At 42.6% G+C, this 15,078-nt stretch overlaps 1 protein-coding gene across 33 annotated transcripts in view; it reads right to left on the reverse strand.

The window, feature by feature from the left end:
* Positions 1-13,873, reverse strand: part of FOXP2 (forkhead box P2) — a 398,716-nt gene extending 384,843 nt beyond the window's left edge. For 11 of the 33 annotated variants that reach the window (XM_085568374.1, XM_085568404.1, XM_085568403.1 and 8 more), the window contains exon 1: positions 13,696-13,872. The gene's annotated coding sequence lies outside the window, so the exon portion shown is untranslated. The other 22 variants (XM_085568392.1, XM_085568405.1, XM_085568399.1 and 19 more) reach the window with 11 other exon arrangements.
* Positions 13,874-15,078: the final 1,205 nt, after the last annotated feature.

A 15,078-nucleotide genomic window follows, 5' to 3' on the forward strand; every position in this document is an offset into this window, starting at 1 on the left:
TAGCTTTGTGTAGTTTGCTAGAACACTTTTTACCACTAGAACTTCAGATCTGCCAAATAAAATCAAGAAGCACAATTTTCATTTATGCAAAACATGTTTTGTGGGAAAGACATGGTTGAACTGGAAGTAATCTGGGTACAATTATTAGCTGTTTTACAACTCTTTTTACTAGATGCACACATATGTAAAGTAAATTTAATATAAAATTTTGTTTTAATCCATTAGAAAATTCAATAATTAATTATGAACACTTGAGCAGTAGCTAATTCACTTTCCCCTCAAATTTTCCATGACAAACTGAGCAGTAAAAACTAAAGCCTCTTTACTCAAAATGCACAGAAGATTTTGGAACGATGAAATGCAGTTGATGTGCTTCAGCAATAACAGGGCTTCACCTTCCAAATATCACATCCATATTAAGCCTATAGAAACACTGTAGGAAATGTTAAAAGGACAGATCTCTTTCTGCAGGTTTTTAAGGAAACTATTCCCATTATTTCTATAATTGAAAGAAACAGAAGATTAGGAAGTTAACTCAATAGATTTTTTTTTTTTCCCAAATCAACATTTGGGAATAATTTTTTTTTCACTCTCTTCTATTTTTAGCTGGATATCCATGGCACTTTTACCTTGAAATGAGCTCAGGCTGCATCAGAGGAGGTTCACATTGCTCACCAGAAAGAATTTTTCATGGAAAGGGTTTTTAAGCATTGGGACAACTGCTCAGGAAGGTGGTGGAGTGACCATCCCTGAAAGTGTTCAAGAAAAAACTGGATATGGCAATTAGTGCTCTGATCTAGCTGACAAGGTGGTGATCAGACAGTTTGACTCAATGATCTTGTAGGTCTTTTCCAACTTAATGGCTTTATGATTCTAAGTCCCTTTAGAGCTCAAAGGGTTAAACTACAGTTATACCTCAACACAGTATTAAGCAAATTAACAGAAAAATGATGACGATTACCTTGCATAAGAAAAACATATCAAGGTAAAATACTGACACTTCACTAAAGAATGCATTTTCTCATGCATCTCTCTTCTTAAGAGCTCTAGTTAAAAGCATAAAGTGAAATTTTGCATCATACAGTTAAACAACCCTTTGTGCAAAAGGCTAATTTAAGAGGTATCTAATTTCTCCATAAAATAATTTCTTCCTGCATTTAAATATGCACGAGAAAAATGGACTGTCCGCTGAGAGAATGATAACATCTGTTTAGAACAACCAAAAAGCCAGATGTGAGAAATACCAGTAAAAGAAATTGACTTAGCTAGTTTTTTCTCATTTGGTCAGTATCTCTTTCACAAAATTCAGGCAGTTAGTGAGAAACACAGTAATCTCCGGACACATTCACCAATGTAAAAGACCTGGTTTTGATTTTGTTTTGCATCCAGTCTTAACTTTTTTTGAGGAAACACTTCTAGTCCTCATCCAAGGCCCTCCTTTAAGAGAAACCAACTTAGTTCTTGCAGTTACTGTGACTGGAGTAAGGCTAATTTCTCAGTCTAGAAAGCCTTTCAGCAAGTGAATAGAAAGGAGTGGATGAATTGAGTTAGGAGACCAGATTTTACAATCATTGAGTTCCATAAAGCATTTTTCTGGCATTCTCTAATTATATCCACACTCCATAACTATTAATGAATTTATCTTTACCATACTGAGATTAAGTAACTCTGTCACAAAGTTCTGCAAGTACACATCTGAGCCAAGAATTATAAATTTTAAGAAGGCGCTTTGTCTCCATCATCATTCTTCACAACATTAAAAGCAGTTAATTTCAACCCCATAAGCCATAACTGCTGCCCCCCTTCCCCAGCTACTTAAGATTAAAAATAATGTTTGTTTCTCTTACAGCCATTCTTGCCCATATCCATACGAATATGCTCACCCCAACAGCAGTCTATTGAACATAAGAAAAACAAGTGTTTTTCAGCTATAAGCCTGACATGTGCAAAACCCATTCCCCCTCTTCAACCCACAATGCCCCCTTGAGGAAAAAGGGAACAAAGTGGGGGAAAAGGGAAAAATTAAAAAAAAAAAAAAAAAGAAAGCTCTGAAGAGTGGGAAAAGAGCTTTCTATACTAACAGCAGAAAAAAAAAAAATTCAAAGGCTATCCATGCCTATAACATTCTTCTTTCTGTTTTTTTTTTTTTTTCCTGACCCTTTTTCTCATATGAAACTTCATTGCTTCACCATCATTTAGAGGAGTTTCAAGAAGAGTACAAGAATGCAAGTTCTGTAATTCTTGCTATGAATACCAAATTCTACAGATATACTTAGGTATCTGGTTAAGGAAAAAAAAATAAAAAAAAATGCTTCATTTTAACTTATAACCCTAAGCAAACCTACAATCAAAGGATGACAAACTAATATTCACAGAGCAAAAGTACCAATATTTGTCAATGAGGAAAATAAATCTTTAAACCTGTTATAAGCTAGTGTTCTCTGAAGACATCCAACAGACATGGCCCCTGCCTGTATATCAGAAGTTAAACAAGGCAGTAAAGATTTTTGGGAGGCTTTCCGTTTTGCACCTAAAATCTTGGGTTTAGTTTTCTCTCCTTGAAATACAAAGAAAGAAAAAATTGTGATTTATCTGTTACATTAAATACAGGTTTTGCATTTTTGTATGCTTCTAAATTAAAAAATACTTTTGGAGACAGTAAGTTGCATTAGGTTAATAATTACCTATAAGAAAGATACTGGAGAATAACATAGATTTCTTCAATATACTGTATCATCTTCCACCAGCAGGCACACACAAAAGAGAATGAGAACAAATTATATTCAGATGGTACTAATGTTCAGGATTTTAATATTGCTGTCCTTACTACAACTATATAAAACTCTCTGCATAAAGGTTACCTCTAACACATCTTCTAACTCTTAAACACATTAAAAAACACCCTTATTACACTGTACATTTAACCACAACACAAGAAAAGGTTAGCTCCCAATAATAACCTTATAAAGAAAGCTCAGTATCAGTTAAATGGATTTTAAGTAAGGGTCCAAGATCATATTAGGCAGCAATTATAAGCTACAAATTGTATTTTATATCTTCAGTGAGAGGTAGCACAAGTCTTGCTGAGTCAAATCTCTGCTATAAAACCTCTTGCCATGCTTTAAGTGCTGCAAGCAGCTGAGCCCTGAGGGGTTAAAGCTAATGCTAAAGGTAAAGGCTTGAAGAGTTGACCAGATACCTTGTGGCCATAGATCTAAGTGTGGCAGTCGCAGGCAAATACACCATACTGGGCTTGCCAGAGAAGGGCAGCAGTAATAGATCAAGTTCATCAGCTCTTGAGGAGCCTACCAGAGGTGCAGCCAAGATTAACATTGGTTTTACTGTGCCTACAGTGATCTGCACAAAGAGGTGACACTGGACCATGACTCACTATTTCCAAGCACAAAAGACAAGTTAGAATGGTTTCTTCCAAACAGCACCTCCTAAGAAAGAGGCCCCCAAAGTGTCAGGAGTGAAAAGGAATGAAAAAATCATCCTCGGCAGCAGACCTCAAAGAAGGAGCTATGTCTTACTACAGCTCCCCAGGTTACCAAAGCAGCCATCTTTGCAGCCTGACGCAGAGGGTCACCCACACCCACCACTGCTCTCCACAGCCAAGCTGCCAGCACTTTGCTGCCACTCACCACCTCAGCCCCCCCAGCCCGGAGCAAAGCAGGGGAACATCCAGGATGTCCTTGCTGGAGGAGGGTTCCAAGAGAAGCAGCTCACTCCCTCCCAAGCATGCACTGTGAGGCTTGGGTCTGTGTCTTGTTTTGCTACTGAGGCATTCCAGACTGTGTCAGTTTGGATTGCAACATAAATATTGTGCAACTGCAGGCTCCTTAGTTCCAATTATGGTAATATTGCAGGTGACAAGGAGAAAGGTATTTTTAATAGTCTCTGGTTACATTTTGCTCCAATTCATCTGCATCTTAGAAAAACAGAAATTCAGCTAAAGGAAATTTTGTTGGCAAGTGAATTTGGAGCAAAAATGTAAGCCTAAAAATAATTTGGAAAAATGGGTCTTCCCCATTCTGATAGTAATTTAATACTAGCAACAATGACCCAAATGTCAGTCACAGGATACAAAAAAATGTTTATAAAATTATATTTAAATGATACATAAGTTTATTTAGAGGTTTGAATATTATTAAGTCACAAAATGTGCAGGCACCTCTGCATAATAAGGCTAATAGTTTCAGTTTGAAATTTAATTCTAGTTACTGAAGACAGGTACTGAAACATATGTTAAAAATAGCACTTTAGTTAAGTCCAGGACAGCAGGTTCCATTTTTACACATAATCAAATAATATAAATGTATTCTTCTACTGAGTCACGGAAAGATTTAAAATGCGAGTGCTGAGCCTGCAACTCAGGAGGACCAGTCAAGTACACAGGTTTCTCCATCTGCCACCTTTCCCAGGCTTCACAGCAGCTCTCCTCTTATGTGACAATCAAATGATAACGGGGAGAAAGAGTATCAAGGAGTGAGAGCAAGGTCCAACGTTAGCCACACGCTTTCTAGATGAACATACAGCGAATTACTGGTGTTCACACATCGCCCAAAGCTCCTCAGAAATGCCAGATTTGCTGCCTATGCACTGAGGCACACAACACCCTACAGCTACAGCCCACAGCACGTCATGCCTGGTTGCCATGCCTGGCTCATCAGGCTGGATACTTAAAACAACTATCTGTGCTCATGTTTTCAGAAATGTCTCTTTTGTATGTCTTTGGATCCCCACTGATGATGTACCTGAATGCTGCACTTCTTAAGATTCATTTACAAAATAAATGAAAGAGAATCCTTCACAGTATTTAAATGTTATGAAAAATTAACTTTAAATATGGATTTTTCATGTTAGCGGTGACTTGCTTCAGAGTCTATGAAACAGTTGGAATAAGAACTTTTACTGAAAGAAAAACTAATAACACACTGATTTGGTTAAAATATCCACAAGCAATCCATCACCTGTCTCAGTCTAGGTGGCTTTGAAGAAGAGCTAAGCAGTTGGTAACTTCTCGGTTTCAGAGACCTGTTTTGCACAGGCACATACAAACACATTGAAATCATCAACCAGCCTCCGCACCACAGCCATAAAAGTGAGTCTTCGTATCATACTTCAGAAAACTTGGATCAGGGATGAAGGTCTTGGATTTTTCAACACAAGTGTGTGGCCATCACCTCAAGCACATCCTGAAGCCTGAGACAGGGTACCTGTGTTCTCCAGGAGCAGGGAGGTTCAATCTGAGCAGAGTCCTGACAAGTGCCAATCTGCTGCCAGATTGAGCAGAGAGAGCCACTGAATCACTCACTACTCCAGGCCCCACAGCTAGACCAAGCACACCTAGACACCACAGCCACCCCAGAAGATAGTCTGAAGCTGGAGCATGGCATGACACCAATGCTGCAAGCCATAGGTCGGCTGGAAATGAATGCTAATCTGGTTCGAAATAATCCTTTCCTCATTTTTCCAAGGAATAATTTGGAAGGCCATGTTTTCTCATCATAACCCATTAAATACCTCTTTTTACATTGTAAAACACACTCCAGCATGGTCAGTTCCTGCCTGGAGAACAATATTCCTCACATTCCCTCACATTTAGCAAAGGATTGACTGCACTGTTCTTTAGAACTTTCTGTCCCATAACCTGAGACGCAATAAACCCATAAGGATAAATTAATTTTCTTTCTGAAGGCCTTGGTCTCCTTGCCAGAAAGCTGAGAATGGAGAAAGAAGCCCTGTGATGCTGCAGAGTCAGACATGCACAGGCATGGAAATACACCACTTCCAAAACTGTACAGCTTCTCAGGAGAAACACTGGACTGATCATCAGCTTCTTCACCTACCACTCCTGCAGTGATACACAAATATTTTGGCAGTTTACCATTCTCCTGGTTTCTCTGTGATTTGAGCATGTGGCCTGATTCCCAGGCCAAATTCCCTGACTCAAAACCAAAATCAAATTAAAAAAAAAGAAGAAAAAAAAAAACAAAATCAAACCAAATCAAACATACACAAAAATACACAAAACAAACAAACCAACCCCCCCCAAAAAAAAAAAAAACAAAAAAAAAACTTAACCAATATTTTTAAAGGGTTTCATATGTCAGCTCATAAGATGAACATTTCTGGTTGCTCAGATACACTTCACACCCTTTCCTTGTCAATAATAATAAACAGAGGCTCAAGAACAGGACATCCAATGCCAAACATCATTAACTCTTTCTAAAGATGTCTAAAGAAGTCTCTTAAAATAGAATTAAATGCCAAGTTAATGTTTCAATCACAATAGATTTAATTCTTCTTCTAAAGCAAAAGAATGTGCAAGAATCTGACACCATATGAAACTTCTGTATATTCAATATAGTTTTCTGTTGAATTAGTGACCATACAATGCATGCTGACAGTTACTGTGTACTGAGAACAATTGACAGGCATCTTCACAACATTAAAAGTAATTTAAATGCATTCAAGACTAGCAACAAATGGGTCTGAATAAATTTTTGCACAAAAGCATTTCATGATCTTTAGCCAAGTTCCCTCTTAATATTTTTACAGTTTTAGCACCCATATATTCCTTCACCATATATTCTTTCAATGAAGAATGACTGTTGGCACATATCACAAAGTTCTCAGCACTCTTTCTCTTACATTGACCATACTGTATACATGATATAATTTATTCCTTATTGAATATGTTGTCCTACAAAGATGAAAACACTGACACAATTGAAAAACACAACAGCAGATACATGTATCTTTGGCAGTCTGTGCACACCTGACTGCATTAGGTTTTCATGTTTTCATTTATAGGTCATAAGAACACTGTAACTACTGTAATGAAACCACAATCCTGTTTGTGTTCGCTCACAAAGAAGTGCCTTGAAGCAGAGATATTTCAATTTCTGTATTTCAGACTAAAAAATACTAGCCTCTGTTTTCTAGACACTTTTCTTCCCCTTTATCTTCAAAAGATCTCTATCACATTAATAAAATTATACTTTTTTCAGTAATTAAATACCAAATTTCAGTGCAACAATTAATAAGTAAGTTTCCAAAGACATACACTAGATTTAACAAGATATAGTATTTTAAAAAATAGCGGCCTCAATTAGGGCCAGCATAACCTGGTGTAACTCCTGTGCCTGCCATGTGCACAAAACTGACATGCAAAAAAGTTCATTTTTTCTTCCCATAGAAGAAAGAAGTGAAGGTGAAGAAATGTATTGTCCATATTGGGCACCAGATGAAAGCACATTGCTCTTCTGAGAACCTCAGCCCCTATTTTCTGAGCAGCTGCCCACCTCCTGGCAGTGCTGCCTTTGCTGGCTCCTTCCCAGCCCCAAGTTTTCTCTGGCCTTTTCCCCCTCACTTCCCAACTCTTCATTGTTTGCATGTTGTCCCCCTATTTTCCAAAGCCCTTTGTGGCTTCCCACCACTAACCCTTACAATTTCCACTGCAATATTTTTACACGGCAAAACTTGTCAATTTCTGATCTAACTTCCAAGCTGTTAAACATCAACTACAGGTTTTATTACACAGGTATTACCCACCACTTGTTTTACTAGGTAGGTTGTAATTCCAGAAGAACAATATGCCCTCTCAACATCAACAGTAAGACTTACAAAAGGATAAATCAACAATGTAATTGTGAGCAATTTTTATAAGACTTAGTACTGACAGCATGGCAAAATTTAAATGGTATTTTCGTCTTTTACATTTTCTTCACCATTCCTGGGCAAATTCAAAATCAACACCTAATAGATACTTAAAGGATTATGCTTGATATAGCTTTGCAATTCTGAGATTGTTTCTCCAAACACAAGTTTCACAGTATTCAGGCTGAATAATACAATAAGGTCCTGTTCAACAAGCAATGTAATAACACAGCCATTCTCCTTCCTTCTCTGAAATGATAAGATCACTAAAATTGTAGTGGCAATATCCATCAAGATTAGACTATTTTAATATAAATATATGTCAAAATGTAATTATTTAAGTTATGTCAAATACATTATTTCAAATTACATCAAATACATAATGTATCATGTGGGTTAAGGCTGAAATACAAAAGCTGAATAATGGACTAAATCAGCATTTGAATTTACTTGAAGACAAATTCTGACCAAAGTTGCAAAATACACATCACGCTGTTAGAGAAAAAATAAATTATTCTAATACGATCATCAACTAAACATCAATCTAAGAAGATAAAGGATTTTTCTTGTAACAGTGTAAATACTTTTTTACTAAATACCGTGCCTAGAAAATCCCAACAACTTTCTAGTTATTTATAGTGACGTACTCTCTAGCCTCAAAACATGGCTCCTCAAATGAATTTCCAGTTTTGGGCCCAACAGTATCTCCCACCAGGACAAGGCTAGCACAGGCCCACTGGAATCTCAGTCATCCTCATGATGTACTGGAGGCAGATGAAACAAAACTGAGATGAGCAATTTACAGAAATGCTTAACATGATACAATTTGCAGCCATGTCTGATTAACCACAGCGGTCCAAAGGACCAGATCACTGGGCAAAGGACTCACAGTGTGTGTCCCTGTGACCCCTGCAACCATCAATGGGCTGGAAACATTGCAAAACAGAGACACTCCACCACCTTTCAGCACCTGCTGCCCATAGGAACCTGAAGCCCCATGGTAAACAAGCAAGTTCTACAGGTAAGCCACGGCCAGCCTGGGAACTTCAAAGGGAGTTCTCTGTGACTCAGAGGGCTGTATGATGGAGGTCTGCAATTTCTCCTTTCACCGCAGAATGGACATCACACAGCACTGCAAGGGGGGTGGATGGAGTGGGCAGGGCAGAAAAATCTCCTTCTGCAGGTTGAAGGAAGGTGCTGCCTGTCCTTTAAACCTGTTTGTTGCTCCTCAGCCTAACCAATTACAAAGTCATCTGTTACCCACCTAAAGCCCTCTGCCACCTAGCAGAAGAGACCCACAGCAGGGCATGTAGAGGGTGCATTATACCATATCCAAAGGAATCGGCTCAGTCCTCAGCAACCAGCCAGATCAATGTATATAGTTAAAGAAGAAACAAACTGCAGCAAAACCATTTCCAACAAGAGATGTGTAATTACCATTAGCAAGAAAAAGAAATAACTAAGTAAATGAACAAAAAGTTAAACCTACAATGTTCTTATAGCCTCCAAAACTTACCAAAAAGACTTAAGATAGTAAAAAGCTTAAAAACAGTATACTTAGGATTGTAACTTTATTTTTCTTAGAACAGGAACTGAAATTGTGATATTAAACATAATTCTACACAAATTCTTTCCCCAGCGTTCAAGTGTTACTTTCTAACATCATCCCAAACTATACATTGGTGAAGCAATAAACATTGTAGCAACTGTTCATTAAAGAGATTATTTTCAGCTACTTCAGTGATGACAGCATAAGCAAGCAATTACTGGCACTTTCAAAACCACCTTTCTGACATAAAACATTGTGTTGCCCTTAAACACAAATCTATCAGAAATTGGATTTTTAAAAAAAGCAGAAAACAAAAGCAGATGCAAATCTTACAACAAAGAATAGATGCCTCTTTTAATTTGCAGTGAACATTTTGCAAGATTTTTAAAAGCAGTAAATTTGATTAAGCTACAGAAAGCCTCAGAAAGGAGAGAAAAAAAAAAAGATGATCAGAGCTAAATAATACTTGTGAGACTGTTCCTTGTTTTTATGCTGGTCTAGAAGTTTTGAAATTTAAGTCCAAAGCTACTCTTGGAAATTATTGCAGTAAGTATGCTTATTCTGTAAGGGAACAAATGTGGAAGAAAGCCTTCAAACAACTAACATGGAACTATTTTATTGCAATTTTAAGATTAACTTTAAGAGGTTAGTTTATTACAGACAAGATTTTCTACAATTTCATCGCTTATATGAGGTTTTTCTGGTACCACTACTTTACACATACAATCAAGAAAAGTATCAAATCAAAACAGGGTAGGGAACAGGAATCTAAATGACAAATATTTCTTCTAACAAGGATTAGCTGAGAAGTACGCTACAGTGGCTGTAAAAAAAAATAGACAATTTGCATTACTTCTAGACCTATTAGCTGTCATAAAATTTTAAAAGAGTAATCAGTTCCAATGTACAAAAAATTATTATTTTACAACAAAGTTGACAGCATTTTTTGATTGTGATTTGCATTTTTCTCCAGTCAAAATCATCCTATGAGTACTTTTCAACGACCTATGTCCTAAATCATTTTCATTTCATATGACCAAGTGACCTCTTCACAATATGACCAACAAAGGAAAAAAAAAAAAACAACTCCCAGGAACCATTCATTTTCAGTCAGCATCACAATTTTATTTCTCCAAAATAAAGCAGGTGAAAATTGAAATGGAACAAAAAAGTACTCCATGTTCAAGAAATATTAATTAACCCCTCTATCAGAAAGATAAATACCAGCCCTCATATATCAATGATGAAAAACAAAAAGGTTAAGTGACATTTTCAATGACAGATAGCAAAACACTGCCACAACATGGACCACATCTCAGAAGTTTTTAATTGTTTTCAGCCCACTAGCCCCAAATAACTACTGTGCATGCAAATGCTGAATCAGGTATATTTCTCAGAATACAAAAAGCTTATTCCAGCTCACATAAATTAGCCCTAAAAAAAAAAAAAATCTTATTCTATGGTATTTTTTAAAAAATACATTTAAGTCTAACATGAACTTTAAAAAAATGGAGTCTAACAGGAATGTTACTAAGCAAATACACCTTTATTCCTAAAATGATAGTCCCAACATATTCTGTTATGGAAAGCATTAAAAAATGTATAAGCAACAGATAATTACATTAAAAAATGCAACAAAAAACAAAACCAAACACCACCAAATAAACAAGTCACTTCAAACATCTGTGAAATATTCACCTGACTACTGCATAAACTCTACTGCAGCTTTATAAGAGTACCATGTATTTACGGATTGAAATGTCTCGAACTTGGTATATTTCTTTTACTCTTCCTCACACTCAAACCCACTCTAATTTGATTGTTCCTTATAGACTACTTGGTCATTTTACATAAATCTTCACTAAACAGAGAGCTACAAAACATTTGGGTTTTTTCCTCTCTCAGATGATATAAACACTGCACTGTAGCAAAGACCCCGTGACACAATGTAAAAATCGCTGAGGTTAAACTAAAAACAAAGAAATACACAAATATTTATACAATTGATTCTGCTTAAGCTTCCTCCTAAGGTTACTGTTAAACCTTAAAGCCTACACCAACAAGGCCTCACATGAAGCAGTGTATTTCAGGTGTTACATATTATCAAAATAAATGACGATGTCTAACTACATGCATTTTGGAAATGCTCTATTTGAACTACTCTTTAATTTCCCTTAACCTCTTACTGACTGACTATCCTGAGTAATTAAACGAATGATTTAAGCATGCAAAAATGCTACAGAACAGAACTGTTTTGTAAGAACATTAAAACTGCAGATTACTACAAAACAGGTATTTTGAGTATCTACATTTCTATGAACAAAATTATTATTGTCAAGAAAAAACTTCAGAACATACTAATTCGAACAATTAAAACCATATCCCACTTAAAAGGGTTTAGTGCAGCATTAGAGAAACCAATTTAATAATTAATCATATTTTCTTTAGAGTAATACTACTAGCAGTAATGTTTTTCTTTAATGGCTTTGAATTACTTTGCACAGAGAAGAAAAATTTAAAGCTGTCAAAATATCTTAAAACTTTGACTTTTTCCCCCCCACACACACACGGATTAATGGGGGGATACAGGCACCATGCACAACTTCTGAGTCCCACCTTCGTAGAAAAATTTCCAAGGGCCTGATCCGAGCCCGTGAAAGTCAATGGAGCGATTCCTACTGCTGTCAAAGGAAAGATTCCCGCTCTCAAGAGTTGAGTTTGGATAGGGGCTCTAATGCACAGGAAAGACCAGGGAAGATCCTCTTTGGAAGAAGAACTTCTATGTTTCTCTTGGTACATATGTACACAAGCAACACTTCCTAAAAGTATAAGCGATTCCCAGGGTACTGTCCATTCCTCTATCTGTAGCTCTGCACTCTTTACAAATAGAGGACAATACCACAGATTCACGGTGGTTACTTTTGAGATTATTTTTCCCTGGAGAATATACCAGCAGTCCACTTTCTATCTGGACAATTCTCGCAAATTTCAGATGAGCGTTTTCCTGCCAGCCCACAGCCTAAGCTTTACGCCTGTCTAGTAGCTCCATCCCGGGACCTTACCAGCGCTCGCCAGCGTTCTCGGCCAGGAGCCGCGCTGCGACACGGGCCCGCTGCCTGCCGAACCTGACGCGAGCCCAACTACGGGAAAAATACAAAACGGCCTCACGGAGTGCCTTTACCTTGGCCGCGCAGGCTCCGCCGGGCGGCACACGGCTTTCGGCAGGTTACGGGAGGCCGGGAGCGCTGCCGCCTGCGCACCCCGCGCCCGGCGCGGCAGAACGCGGAGCGGAGGCGCCGGCGCTCGCCCTCCGTCCTAAGGACGCCCCGGCACTCCCGATGGCACGGCAGAGTGCAGCCCGCTCCGCAGCCACGGCCACCGCGGCCGCTCCCCTCTCCTCGTATTCTGTCACGCTTCCCAAACTTTCCAAGTCCCGAAGCTCTCCTCAACTTCAAAGCCAATTTTAAGGGAAGGCCCCTACGTACCAGGCACGGAGGCCGCCTCCGGAACCCCGCAGCTCCAACACCATTATTTATTAATTGTTGGGTCTAGGCAATTTTGTCTCGGGCCAGGGGACGACCCTGTTCCCTGCGCAGCCCAAAGAGTCCCGGGGGCACGGCTACCCCACGGGCACCTCGGCGCCCCTGCGCTTCCCCTCCCACGCCAGCGGGGGCGCCCCGGGGCAGCGCCGCGCAGGGCGCCCCGAGGGGGCGGCCGGCAGCGGCCCCTCCGCGCGGGCGGGCGGGCGGAGAGGCGGGGGCTGGGGTGCGCCTCTCCCTCCGGCGGGCAGGCGGGCAGGCAGCACACAAAGGAGAAACGTGACACGTTTCTTCACCCGGGCTGTCTGCCGGGGAGGTCTCGGGTAAAAAGAAGCAGAAAGAAAAAAAAAAGGGGGGGGGCGGGGGACAGAAAAAAACCCAACACACCACCACACACAAACGGGGAGACAAACGGCGGGCAACCGAGCCTCCCGCACACGCTTCCTCGGCAGCCTGGCCCCAAGCCGTCTCCGCCTGGCACTTCTCTGCCCGTGCGGAGAGGCTACAGGTTGTTTGTTTTTAATTACGCGGGGGTGGGGGGTCCGCGGCGCTGCGCGGCTCTGAGCTGCGGGAGGGAGGCCCTGCCGACCCGCAGCCGCCGCGAGTTGTTGAGGGGGAGCCTACGCCGGCTCCCGCGGCCGACCCGGCCCGGCCCGCCGGGCACGGCCCCAACTCCGGCTGGGGCACCGCAGGCTCCCACCGCAGAGCGCGCCCCCGCCCCCGCGGGCGGTGCGTGTTTGGGAGCGGTGCCACCGGGCGCCGGGAGACCTGACACATGTCACTGCTGCGGCCGCGCCGGCCGCAGCCAAACTTTCCCGCGGCGGCGGCAAGTCAGTGAGCGGCGGCGGAGGGGGGTGGAAGCGGTGGAAGTAGCAAGTCACACCGGGGAGCAGAGGGAGGAGGGGACGGGTGTGCGGGGCGGGGTGGGGGGGTAGCACTTACCGGGAGGAGACACCGTGTAGGGCGTCCCGGCGAGCTGACACCGAGAGAGAAAGGGCGAGCGGAGCCGCGCGCACATACAGAGTCCCTGCGGGCGGAGCCGCCGCGCGGGCCGGGGGAGCGGGGGCGGGCGGGCGGCGCGGGGCCCTCCGCGGGCGCGGAGCGGCGTCGGAGCCTCGCGCCCTCCCGCCGGCTGGTGCTGCCTGGCGCTGGCGGTGCTGCTCTCCCTCCCCCGGCGTGCGGGTCCGCCCGTGTGCGGAGTGTGCCGCCTGTGTGTATGTGTTTTGTTGGGAATGCAAAAAAAAAAAAAAAAAAAAAAAAGAAAAGAAAACCCGCCGCACACACACCGGCTGCTTTGGAGAGAGGGGGAGTGCGAAGGGAGCCCTCCCTCACATGATCGCAGAGTGGCCTGCACAGAAGTGCTAATAACGCGGGGAGGGGTGGGGGGGAAAGCAGCGGAGGGGGAATGGCAACAAAAAAAAGTGCGGCGGGATACGCCGGGCCGTGCCCCGCTCCATCCGCGCCTCCCCTGGCCGGTCCCCGGCGGAGCGGGCGCTGTGGGTCGCGGCGGACGGCAGCTCCACCTGCTATGTAAACAAACCGTCGGGGAAGTTGTTTGCTTGCGGCGGCTGCCCCTTCCCGCCCCCTCTCCCTTCCCGCCGCCCTGCTCCGCCGGCTCCGTTAGAAACAACGAGTTTAGCAGACGGGCGGAAAACAAAGCCGTGTGTTGTGCTGGCAGTGCCGGCCGGCTGCAGCCTGCTGGCAGCCCCCGAGGTGCCGCGGCCCCGCGCGAAGGCAGCCCGGGGAACCCGAGCGGGAGGGGGACGGCAGGTCAGGCCTGGCCGATGGCAGCAGCTATGCCGAGGAGGCACGCGTGAGCCCTGAAACTTTTCTTCTCCCGAGCCCTGGCACTTGGAGCAAGGTGCGGGGCTCCGGAGATGTCCACAGCAGGGACCGGCCGCTTCCCTCCTGTCTGGAACGGCCGCCCGCCCCTGGGACTGCCGTTTTCCCCAGAAAAAAAACCACTTTTAAGTGATTCCTGCGTGGGATAGGGCATCAGGGGGAACGGGGAGAGAAGGGCTGGCATCGTGGCTATAGCTGGTCCTGTCCTCCCTTGTCCTCGCCACGGTTCCCAGTAAATGAGCGCTGGGGGTGTGTTTGGGTGGAAAGAACTTGCGTGGGCGCGGGAGAAAGCGGACGGCGGTGGCCAAGCGGAATGTGAGGTTTGTTATTTCGGAGCCCACCTAATTACCGCGCGGCAGCCCCGGCGCTAGCAGGGCTCTCTGTACGCGCCGAGAGCCAGAATCACAAGTGACTGTCACTCAGAATTAACAGTCACCGCATTTACGAAGCACGATTAAAAATCCCACAAACTTTCCCACTCGC

Source organism: Lonchura striata, chromosome 1A, assembly GCF_050655825.1.
Source record: "Lonchura striata isolate lonStrDom1 chromosome 1A, ASM5065582v1, whole genome shotgun sequence".
Lineage (NCBI taxonomy): Eukaryota > Metazoa > Chordata > Aves > Passeriformes > Estrildidae > Lonchura > Lonchura striata.